At 44.8% G+C, this 12,500-nt stretch overlaps 1 protein-coding gene across 8 annotated transcripts in view; it reads left to right on the forward strand.

Annotated features, from left to right (window-relative positions):
- LOC123517607 (tyrosine-protein kinase RYK-like) overlaps window positions 1-12,500 on the forward strand; it is a 314,372-nt gene that overhangs the window by 72,350 nt on the left and 229,522 nt on the right. Inside the window, exon 3 of one of the 8 annotated variants that reach the window (XM_045277878.1) lies at window positions 6,905-6,956. The exons of the other annotated variants lie outside the window; for them this stretch is intronic. The gene's annotated coding sequence lies outside the window, so the exon portion shown is untranslated. The remainder of the gene's footprint in view (window positions 1-6,904; window positions 6,957-12,500) is intronic. 8 annotated transcript variants of the gene reach the window in all.

Here is a 12,500-nt window from a genome sequence, read left to right on the forward strand (position 1 = left end):
CCACTATTATATTACGTAACCGAGTGTAAAGTGTCACCATAAACTAAGTTGAATTATTCTACCAGGAACATTTTACCTTTTGCTTCAAAAAATGTTTCCTTATAAAAACAAGGACCAATTACTTCAGCAAACATTGAGTGAGTCACCAGGGAGGCTCGACCAATCATGTCCCCTTCTGAGCCACGTGACCTCTTCCCCTCCTGTTCCTCTTCCTCTTCCTTCCATCCCTTGGCCTTCCAGTACCATGTCACCTGGCGGCCCTAATTAAGCCAGGTGCCTCCGAGGGCCATTCGTCGCCAGGTAAACAAACACACATGTAATGGAGTTTACCTGTAATAATGGTATCATTACTAACCTGGCAGTAATTAGCTGCTGTGTCTGGCCTGGCCTTGGTGCTGGTGCTGGTGCTGGTGCTGGTGTTGGTGCTGGAGCTGGTCTGCAGATTTAGTGTAATAACAAAGAAATGGTGATCGTAAGGAATGTGAAGAATTTCGAGTTGTTGCCAGTAAAGAAGTATTAAGGTTAGGAAAATTATAGCAATTGTGGATAAATTGAATGAGTTGTTTGTGTTTTAAAGATAAGTAGCTTAATGAAAAGTTGTGGATAATACTTTAGCCGTTATGTTTAATGAACTGTAATGGGAAAAGTGTAGACAATTACATTATAATTAAGAAGAAATATGAAAGTGATTATGGTGTTTTGGGGGGTTCAGTAGCCAAATAATTAAGAAGCAGCAATAGAATAAACAAAAAAATGATAAATTATGATAAATCCAGAGAAAATAACTGACAATACATAACAAAAAGAAAATATTGAAGAAAACTAAACGGTAAGAATCATAAATAACTTTCAAAGCTGACAGGACAAATTTCCCGCTACAAAAACTGAGGTAAACTGTACAGGACACACCAAAGCAGACTCCCGTTTCCGTAATGGCTAGTGTTGCTGTGTAGGGCGGAGAGACGGTGCTAGGTGCAGTCGGTCAAGGCAGAGTGGGCATCCTCCTTCCATTCACATTGTTTGGCTGTGCTGGGGCCTTGATGGAGACGATTGAGACTAGAGGTGGTGCTCAAAAGCTCGTAGAGAGAGAGAGAGAGAGAGAGAGAGAGAGAGAGAGAGAGAGAGAGAGAGAGAGTTAAAATATTAGACAAATTTATGGATGATGACGATAGGGGCAATTTGGTAGTTTTGTTCATACAGGGCCTGGCACGTGTAGGCCTCTCACCATTTGCTCCTTCCCTTATTTTCGTATATTCTTATGAGAGAGAGAGAGAGAGAGAGAGAGAGAGAGAGAGAGAGAGAGAGAGAGAGAGAGAGCATTTTTATCTAGCAGCAAACGCCACCCACTGTTGCCACCTGAATGAATGAAAATAAGTTGCATTGCACATTTCTCACTTGAGCCACGCGTCCTCCACTCCCCTTCCCTCCCCTCATTACCTCCTTCCATCTCGCCCTCCCTCCCTTCCTTCCTTCCTCTGTACCCCATAAGGTATTCCCATCACCAGGACCACCCCACTGCATGTCCCAAATTCCTACCCTGCACCTCCTTCCCTCCCATCCACGCCCTTCTCTTCTCTTCTCTTCTCTTCTCTTCTCTATTTTCTCTCGTCTCCTTCTGTCTCCTCTCTTCTCTCTCCCCTCTTCCTAATTAAATGTACATATATATGGGATAATTAAATGCTTCAAATGTTTCTCCTCTCTCATCTCCACTCCTTTCTTTTCGTGTTTCCTTTCTTTTTCTTTTTTCCTCTCTCTCTCTTCTCTTCTCTTCTCTTCTCTCTCTTATCTTCTCTCTCCTCTCTCTCTCTCTCTCTCTCTCTCTCTCTCTCTCTCTCTCTCTCTCTCTCTCTCTCTCTCTCTCTCTCTCTCTCTCTCTCTCTCTCTCTCTCTCTCTCTCTCTCTCTCTCTCTCTCTCTCTCTCTCTCTCTCTCTCTCTCTCTCTCTCTCTCTCTCTGTGTGTGTGTGTGTGTGTGTGTGTGTGTGTGTGTGTGTGTGTTGCTCCGTATTTCTCGTATGCTCAAGTTTCTTATTCTGACTACAGAGGTATATGTTCCATCCTCCTCCTCCTCCTCCTCCTCCTCCTCCTCCTCCTCCTCCTCCTCCTCCTCCTCGGCTCCTCGTAGTAGCAGTAGTACAAGTTCTCCCTTTCTTCATCTTTTCCTTCTCTTTCTTTATGCATCAATATATCTTTGGTTATGACTCTATCCGACTCTCTCTCTCTCTCTCTCTCTCTCTCTCTCTCTCTCTCTCTCTCTCTCTCTCTCTCTCTCTCTCTCTCTCTCTCTCTCTCTCTCTCTCTCTCTCTCTCTCTCTCTCTCTCCCTCCCTCCCTCCTCCTTTACCTCTCCTCTCACTTGCTAACCTCTACCATCTCTCCCTCCCTCCGTCCCTCCTTCCTTCTCTCTCCCTCTCTCTCTCTCCGTGTCTCTCAGCAGTATTCGGTTCACCATTACGATTATCGGAATGGCATTTCTTGGATTCCAAACGACACTGGTGCCACAGCGTCGGCCTGGACAGAGGGCGGCACTGGCACCTCGACCTTAGCGCCGCGGAGGGTGAATGCGAAGTAGAATGAGAGGGAGCGAGGGAGGAGGGTCGTGGAAGGAACAAGAGAGAGAGAGAGAGAGAGAGAGAGAGAGAGAGAGAGAGAGAGAGAGAGAGAGAGAGAGAGAGAGAGAGAGTAGACGTTCCCACCACATAACACACAATGCCTAGGTTCAGAATAGCGAAATGACAAACAGGGTCGCAGTGTGAGTGGGTGAGTGTGTTTGGCTGGAACGCTCGTCAATAATGCACTGGGTATAAAGGAAAGCAGACGAATGTGGTGTGTGTGTGTGTGTGTGTGTGTGTGTGTGTGTGTGTGTGTGTGTGTGTGTGTGTGTGTGTGTGTGTGTACAGATGTGCGTGCGTGTGTCAAGGCCGGAGTTATTGTGGAGTCGTGAAAATAAAGTTACATTTCATCCGGGGACATGTATTCTGCAGCGATTGTGTGTGTAATTCTCCTCGGTCGCCTGCTGGTCATCCAGCCAGTCTTCCCCATTACGGAGCGAGCTCAGAGCTCATAGACTGATCTTCGGGTAGGACTGAGACCACAACACACTCCACACACCGGGAAAGCGAGGCCACAACCCCTCGAGTTACATCCCGTACCTATTTACTGCTAGGTGAACAGGGGCTACACATTAAAGAGGCTTGCCCATTTGCCTCGCCGCCTCCGGGACTCGAACCCACCCCTCTCGATTGTGGGTGGAGCGTGCTAACCACTACACTACGCGGTGTGTGTGTGTGTGTGTGTGTGTGTGTGTGTGTGTGTGTGTGTGTGTGTGTGTGTGTAATTCACTGTTTGATCTGCTGCAGTCTCTGACGAGACAGCCAGACGTTACCCTACGGAACGAGCTCAGAGCTCATTATTTCCGATCTTCGGATAGGCCTGAGACCAGGCACACACCACACACCGGGACAAGAAGATCACAACTCCTCGATTTACATCCCGTACCTACTCACTGCTAGGTGAACAGGGGCTATATACACGTGAAAGGAGACACACCCAAATATCTCCACCCGGCCGGGGAATCGAATCCCGGTCATCTGGCTTGTGAAGCCAGCGCTCTAACCACTGAGCTACCGTGTGTGTGTGTGTGTGTGTGTGTGTGTGTGTGTGTGTGTGTGTGTGTGTGTGTGTGTGTGTGTGTGTGTAGTTGATGTCCTCGAAGCATTGACACACACACATGCTGCATTTGACAACTTCATGTACTGACTGAAACATCACTCAAAGAAAACGGGAACAAGTACACACACACACACACACACACACACACACACACACACACACACACACACACACACACACACACACACACACACACACACACACACACACACACACGAGAGCACTGAATAAAAACACACAAACCCAAAAGAAAATGGAATGATGGCTGAAATTAAAGAAATCTTGCTCCGTTACCTGTCCACTACCTGTGTGAAGAAGCTAAATCAACACACACACACACACACACACACACACACACACACACACACACACACACACACACACACACTTTCTGGGGAACAAGGGCGGGGTGGGGCCAGGAAGACACACAGTAACCCCTCCCCCCTCCCACCACCACTACCACCACCCAGCTTTCGTGACACGCTGCTCTCAATAAGGTCGATTCGTGTAAATACTGTAAATAAAGGACAGCCGGGTATTAGGGTGTGTGGTGACGAATGACTTCATCTGCGAGGGGGAAGCGAGGGAGTGCTGGAAGAACAGGGGGAAGGAGTGCAGTGCTGGAGGATGACGGAGTGGCGGAGTGTGCTGCGGGATTTAAGAGTGGGGAGCCAGTGGGGATTGTGGAGTGGGGAGGCAGGGAGGGAGGGAGGGAGGGGCGCAAAATGGGAGTTGGACTGAAGCAGGTTGTATTATTGGGTTAGTGATGTAACTTTTTTTTTTCGTGTGTGTGTGTGTGTGTGTGTGTGTGTGTGTGTGTGTGTGTGTGTGTGTGTTTGGGGAAGGGGGAAGGAATATATGCTTGTGTGTGTGTGTGTGTGTGTGTGTGTGTGTGTGTGTGTGTGTGTGTGTGTGTGTTTGGGGAAGGAGGGAAGGAATATGTGTGTGTGTGTGTGTGTGTGTGTGTGTGTGTGTGTGTGTGTGTGTGTGTGTGTGTGTGTGTGTTTTGAAAAAACAGTCATTTGTATCTCTGTACGTGTGAATTGTCATGTACTTTAATTTCTACGCCTTTCCCCTTCCCGTCTGTGTGTGTGTGTGTGTGTGTGTGTGTGTGAGTGTGAGTGTGAGTGTGAGTGTGAGCGCACTGACGCTTGTGTGCGTGTGTATGTGCATTTATGCTTCTCTATTGATCCCATACCGTGCACTCCTGTGTGCTAATGTGTGTGTTCCGTTCCGAACCACACCAGTGTTTGTGTATTTGTGTGCGTGCGTAGCTGCGTTGTGTCGGAGTGCCCTGCTCCATTTTCATGTATCTATGTATCCTCTTACATGTATAGTGTGGAAATGTTATCAGTATGTACGGAAACACAGATAGACAGAAAAAGTAGGGTAAATATTCGCAGGGAAATCTCGTATGTTGAACCACAGAAAAAGGGGAAAAAAAAAATATACGTGCCTCATACTCAGCTTTCACCATCCTTCCCTTTACCTCCTCACTGTAATGTGGAAATGTTATCAGTATGTACAGAAACACACTCACATAAACAGATAGTCAGAGAAGTAGAGTAAATATTCATTGGGAACTCGTATGCGGAGTCGAAAAAAAAAAAAAAAAGCCTCACGATTTCCACCATCCTTCTCTTTACATTCCCGCTGTACTCCACCATTACTTCCATACAGTGTCCCCATTGCCGCCACTAAGAAGTAAACGCTCGCCACGCACCCCAAACTGTTCCAGGCCAAGCAAGATTCAAATCAAGTCGGTTCTCGTGCGGTAAAGAGACCGTGCACTCTTTCACCAGGTTGCTTGTCACAATTTATGGTTCTGGGAAAAATTAAAGGCACGGAAAGATTTAGGTTGGTAATGGTGGAGGTGGCGCTTTGTCGCGGTGCTCATTTCCGTGTCTATCCCTTGTGTCTGTGGCGTGCTCTCAGCCACAAGCGTATCAACAAAGGACCGCCGCCTCATCCAGACCGCTTCATTTGCTTCCCCCTCGCTTCGCCTTGCCTCCCCTACGCACTCACCTTCAGGCACAAAGTGATCGCCTGCCGTGGCTCGCTGTTGCTCAATACTGGAAAATAAACATGAAAAACCACATTAAGAGTTCGGAAAATGTGAGACGGAATATTTTTGAAGGTGAGAATTTAATACCACACATTGAGATTTTTCTTATTACAATGAAGACAGTAAATGAACTTAATCTAGTCCAAAATTTTAAGCCTCTGTTATTCTTTCCCCTCTGAATGTTTGTCCTGTGCCGTTTATCTCCTGTGGTATTCAGTTCCGTCATTTTTGTGATGTTCTATTTCCCAAGTGTTCTGGTCGGGATGCGAACCATGCCATACTCGAACAGTTCAGAAAGCACCGACGACTTTCCTTGGCACCTCCTAACTGGTGTCAGAGCATAGCAACATGGAGGTGCAGCAGAAGGCCAGTCGACCTACGTAAAACAACTCCCGAGACCACTTAAAACTTTCCGTCTTTCATTGCCATCCATAAATTTATCCAACCTGCTCATGACACAGTTTAATGTCTGAGCAGTTACCTCGTTCTTGCTAACTTTGTTTCACTCATTTATAACCAAACTTAACGGCCACTATTTGCCTATCTCGTATATTAATTATTTTTGTTTATCCTGTCCATACGCTTTCTAAACTGCTTCGTGACTAAAAGTACCATTTTGTTTTCTATTTCAGGTTTTATTTTGCACGATAAGATTGAAATGGACTATATCGTAGTTATTGAGAAGCTGTACATGTTTGGTTGTTATGCGTCTGAACACAAACATTGGTAGTAATACATTAAAGAATATCTTGTATGAATATATGTATATATTTCATCTATATGTTTGTCAAATTATCTATCTGTCAGCTTATCTGTATCTATCAATCTACCTATAAGTATACATGTGTGTTTTGTGTGTATCTATCTATCTATCTATCTGTTTGTCTGTCTGTGTTATATATGTATGTATGAATTCATGTATACATCTGTGAATAAGTGCGCAAACTGTATAAGCTATCTATACTATACTCTGTCAATTGAATAGCATTTATCCAACCATTCACACACACACACACACACACACACACACACACACACACACACACACACACACACACACACACACACACACACACACACACACGAAACTTGAGTGCACTCTATTACAAATGCACACAGTCATCCAATGTGTAGCAGCCCAGCCCTCACCCGACACTCTCTTAATTACAGGTGGGTGGACAGGTCCCGTCGCGACTCACCTGCGTGTTCTGCTCAGGACGAGGTACAGTATTTGTCAACGATAATCCATAGGTGTCCTTTACCTGTCTGAATCATAGCGGCCCTCACCTGTGTGAAATTAAGGGATTATATGCACGTGGAGAGAGAGAGAGAGAGAGAGAGAGAGAGAGAAAGAGAGAGAGAGAATATGTTTGTGAAGGAGAAAATCAAGAAAAACAACAATGGCAAAACAAAATTTAGGGTTGTGGAAGGTGTGAAAGTAAGAGAGAGAGAGAGAGAGAGAGAGAGAGAGAGAGAGAGAGAGAGAGAGAGAGAGAGAGAAGGGTACAGGAGTGGCAAAAGGGGCTATGAGTGCCACAAGAAAGGGAGATGAGAGGGAGAAGTGTTATGATAAGGAGGGTACCAAAAAAAAAAAAAAAAAAAGTGAGAAGATACGTAAGGGAAAAAAATATGTAAAGTTTAAAGAACGGGGGAGGAAAAAAAGACTGAAATAAGTGGAAAGGTAAATGTAGAAATATAAGGGAAAATTAGAGAGAGAGAGAGAGAGAGAGAGAGAGAGAGAGAGAAAGGTGACAAATGTTAAAGAAGAAGAAATGAAAACAAAGTAAGAAACGAACTGGGAAACATAACAAAATAAAAGTGAAAGACCAGAGAGAGAGAGAGAGAGAGAGAGAGAGAGAGAGAGAGAGAGAGAGAGAGAGAGAGAGAGAGAGTAAATGGAGGGAGGAAAGAGAAAAGTAAGCAAGGTGAGAAATGGAAGAAAGGGAAGATGCAGAAGGAAAATGAAAGGCGAGGAAACACGGAACCCTTGAATAAATGAAGAAGAATGGGAGCAGGTGGGGAGGACAGCAACAGAGGAAAGGCGAAAGGTCAAGAATATGTGAAAGGAGACTGGAGGAAAAAGAAAGAGAGTAAGGAGCGAAGATAGAGACAAACGAAAGTAAAAGGAAAGGAAAGAAAGGGATAATAAGAGACAACAGATAAAGATATGGAGTTAAGACAAAGATGACGAAGATAAAGACGGAGAAAGGAAGGAGGGAAGAAAGCAGATGCAGGAGGTAAAGGATAAGGTTGACGAAAAGTTGAATATGAGGAGAAAAAAAAATGAAGGTAAGGAAGATGAAGAGAAAATTGAGTTGAACGAGATTTATTTATTTATTTATTTAAATATTTACTTACTTATTTTTATTTATAGCATGTTGGCTTTTCACAGGAATTAATAAGCTAAAGGGGATACTTTTTTGGGGTACCTCCTATCTCAAAGCCCACCCGCTAGGAAACCGTTGCCCCGAGTGAGGAAACCCAACTTAAGGCGGCGTCACACTAGCACTTTTCCGTCTTCTTTTTCCGTCAATTTTGTGACGACTGTCAACTTTTGCAGACGGTGGCCGTCACACACAAGCTTGCTTCCGCCTTTGCCGCGCTTGTCGATTGTAAACAAACATGGCTCCTCATTCACCCCAGCAAGCCGCGGCTTTTTTGCACCTTATAATGTAATCAGCTGTTCTGTGATCCCAAAGGCAACGGTGACCTCTAATACTCTCTATGAGAAATTCGTCAGTGTGTTTTGTCCACTGCTCATCTTGGCCAGCTACTTGGAAGTTGCCTTGAAATATTCAAAAGCATCGCACATTCGCACTCCTGAAATGTACACAAACAACTGAGGAACTTTTCATTGCTAGGCTAGAAGAAACAAAATATGTATACAAATATATATTCATCAACTCATTTAAATTTCTTGTTATGATAATAGCATTCTTCCGTTTAACAAAAAAAAATTTTTTTTTTTTAATAAAAGTGTTGATTAAAAACCATAGTTCTTATTTTGACTAAAAATTGGCGCTAGACGAAAACGATGCGTTCCGTCTGACTCAAGACGACGGAAAGAGTTGACGGAAGAGTAAAAAGACGACGGAAATCGCCTGAGACGACGGAAAAAGTGCTAGTGTGACGCCGCCTTTACACTCGGACCGTGGACAGGATTCAAAACCGTGCGCTTGGAGACCCCTCGGACCCCAAAGCACGCATTATTCCACTGTACCACGAGAATGAAACAAGAGAAATGAAGAAAGATGATTAGAAGTGGACGAGAAGTAGAATATGAGCTAAAAAAAAAAATGAAGGGGAAGGAAGATGAGGAGGAAGAGAAAATAGAGAGTTGAATGAGAGAAATGAGAATGAAGTAAGAGAAATGATGAAAGATGAGTAGAAAAGCTTAGAATTTAAATAAAAAAAGTTAGGTTAGGTTAGGGAAATGTGGAAAAAGAGAGGTAGGAATGAGACGAGGGGGAGAGAGAGAGAGAGAGAGAGAGAGAGACGAATCATGAAGGAAGGAAGGACAGAAGAGGGAAGGAATAAGGGGACGGGAAAGAGGACAAGAGAGAAAGATGAGGTCTAGGAAAACATGGAAAATGAGAGGTAGGAATGAGACATGTGGAGAGAAGAGTCACGAAGGAAGGAAGGAAAGAAGAGGGAAGGAATGAGGAGGACGGGAAAGAGGACAAGAGGGGAAGATAAGGTATAGGAAGATATGAAAAATGAGAGGAATGAGACGGGAGGAAAGAGGAATCATGAAGGAAGGAAAGAAAGAAAGAAGAGGGAAGGAATGAGGAGGACGGGAAAGAGGACAAGAGGGGAAGATAAGGTATAGGAAGATATGAAAAATGAGAGGAATGAGACGGGAGGAAAGAGGAATCATGAAGGAAGAAAGGAAAGAAGGAAAAAGAATGAGGGGTTGAGAAAGAGGACAAGAGGGGGAGATAAGGTCTAGGAAAATATGGAAAATGAGAGGTAAGAATGAGACATGTGGAGAGAGGAATCGTGAAGGAAGGAAGGAAAGAAGAGGGAAAAAGAATGAGGGGACGGGAAAGAGGACAAGAAGGGGAGATGAGGTCTAGGAAAATATGGAAAATGAGAGGTAAGAATGAGACATGTGGAGAGAGGAATCGTGAAGGAAGGAATGAAGGAAAGAAGAGGGAAAAAGAATGAGGGGACGGGAAAGAGGGCAAGAGGGGAAGATGAGGTCATTGTAAGAATCCAGTGTAGACTATGAGCTTAAGTTGCATTACGTAGAATTAAACCTATTAAGAATGGCACTCGTTATTATGTTTCCCTTTTGATGTCAAGTTTTTTCACTATTTTCCACATTTCGTCTATATTTTCTCCATCATTTTGCTTCCTCTATTTCATTTCCTTTTTCAGTAATATTTTCATTCCAGAACACTTTTTTTTTCATTCAATATTGGTGGTGGTGGTGGTGGTGGTGGTGGTGGTGGTGGTGGTGGTGGTTTGAGTGCATATTTTGGTGGTAGTTTTGCAGCAGCAGGTGAAGTAAACACAAACTGAAGGCTGGGAGGGAGAAGCAAAACAAATACAGCTTAATCTTTTACCAATCGATCTACGCACGTACATACATGCCAACATTTACCACATACAGTACAGGCAGACAACCTCCCGTTTCACACACACACACACACACACACACACACACACACACACACACACACACACACACACACACACACACACACACACACACACACACACACACACACACACACACACACACACACAACTCACCTGGTATTCAGATCACTCTCTCTGCATCCACTGCAGTACATACTCTCTCTCTCTCTCTCTCTCTCTCTCTCTCTCTCTCTCTCTCTCTCTCTCTCTCTCTCTCTCTCTCTCTCTCTCTCTCTCTCTCTCTCTCTCTCTCTCTCTCTCTCTCTCTCTCTCTCAGGTTTATTAGAGTCCATTACCTCAGGGGAGACACACTTAGGAGGAGGGAGGGAGGCAGGTGAGGCTGGCCCGGGTGTCCATTAGCCGGGGCATGGAGAGTACGGAAGCACAAGGCATTACTGGCGCGGCTGAAATGTACGAATTATGTTCCTCCTCCTCCTCCTCGCCTCCTCCTTGGTCCTTCTCAGATTGTGTGTGTGTGTGAGAGGGAGAGAGGGTTTATACATACATACACTTAGCTAAGGTTAAATACACAGGCTAAGAAGAAGTGTATGTATGAGTGTTTGTGATAGGGTAGGTGAGATGGTTGGTCATGCATCCTCCTCAGTTCTCAGATTGTGTGTGTGAGAGAGGAGAGTTTATATACATTCACCTAAGGATAAGAATGTATGTTGTGGTATAGCAGGCGAGGTGTTTGTTGTTAGGCCATACATACGCACAAAAGGTACATCGATCAGCAGGAAGGTAGACAGCAGTACAATAGAGCCAGACTTCCCCCTCCTCTCCCTACGTGTATTATTTCTCGCCTGCATCAGTGTTGGTTGGTTCCGAGGTTCTTAATCTTGCACACCTCATCAAACTGCCTCGCCTCTGCTGCTCCTAATTTCATGCATTGTAATCACGTCAAAAAGGCAACCTACTGACGCAACCCACTCTCTCTCTCTCTCTCTCTCTCTCTCTCTCTCTCTCTCTCTCTCTCTCTCTCTCTCTCTCTCTCTCTCTCTCTCTCTCTCTCTCTCTCTCTCTCTCTCTCTCTCTCTCTCTCTCTCTCTCTCTCTCTCTCTCTCTCTCTCTCTCAATGTCTTATCACAAAATCCTCGTAAATCCCAACAAATTCTCTGTTACTTGCGATTTCGTGTTTTTCCTTCCTGTTCTCTTGGCAGTTAGTGTGTCTTTTATTTCCTTTATTTCCGTCCAGTGCCTTACCCTCACTAAATGACTGACTGACGTCGCCATCACCACCAGCACCAGCACCACCACCACCACCACCACCACCACCAGCCTGCGTGTCTCTTCTCCATTCCCACCCTTGAAAATACATAGTTATGCTTTATCTATTAATTATGTTGCCTGAAGGAAAAACTGCCTGGATACATGACTTTTGGCGGGTATTTCTGTCCTCTCTTTACGTCTTTGCCCTCTCTTTATTCCTCACGTTGTATCGAATGGTGTGGTTTAATTTGCGAATCATCAGAAACACACGCACTTTTTTTTATCGTCCGCGTCCAGTGTTTGTTTCTTTCGATAATTTCCCGGTCTCATTCCAAGCCCTTTGTCCCTTTCCTCCCTCCTCTCCCCTTCACCCTCCTCTTTCCCTTCTCTTCCCCTTCTGCCTTCCCTCCCTGCTTACACCCCAAAGCGAGGGCCTGCTAGACTCCTGTTATCGCCGCCCTGCACTCCCTCTCCAGCATCACATTCTCTCGTAATGATGTAAACTCGCAGATCACACTTAATCCCGCCACCTAATTAGAATCGAACACTATTCTGCTATCTTCGTCCAGGCGCCTTTGTCCTCCCTAGTCCTCGTAGTAATGGAGGCCACGACGTGCTGCCTCGATACTAAGTGGAGGCAGCTGGTGGGGTTCTTTTTTTCTTTCTTTTCCCTTCTGGTTTCCTTATGTCATTGTGTTTTGTGTGGTGGTTATTTTGTCTTCCTGCGTGTGTGTTGTGTGTGGTTACCGGTGTGTTCGTGTGTTGCTGCGTCGAGTTGTGGGTTTCTTTTTCTTCTCTTTTCACTTAAATTTAGGTTTCTTATGTGATTGTAGTTTGTGGTGCGTATTATCTTCTTTATCTTGTGTGTGTGTGTGTGTGTGTGTGTGTGTGTGTGTGTGTGTGTGTGTGTGTG

This window comes from Portunus trituberculatus, chromosome 42 (genome assembly GCF_017591435.1).
Source record: "Portunus trituberculatus isolate SZX2019 chromosome 42, ASM1759143v1, whole genome shotgun sequence".
NCBI lineage: Eukaryota > Metazoa > Arthropoda > Malacostraca > Decapoda > Portunidae > Portunus > Portunus trituberculatus.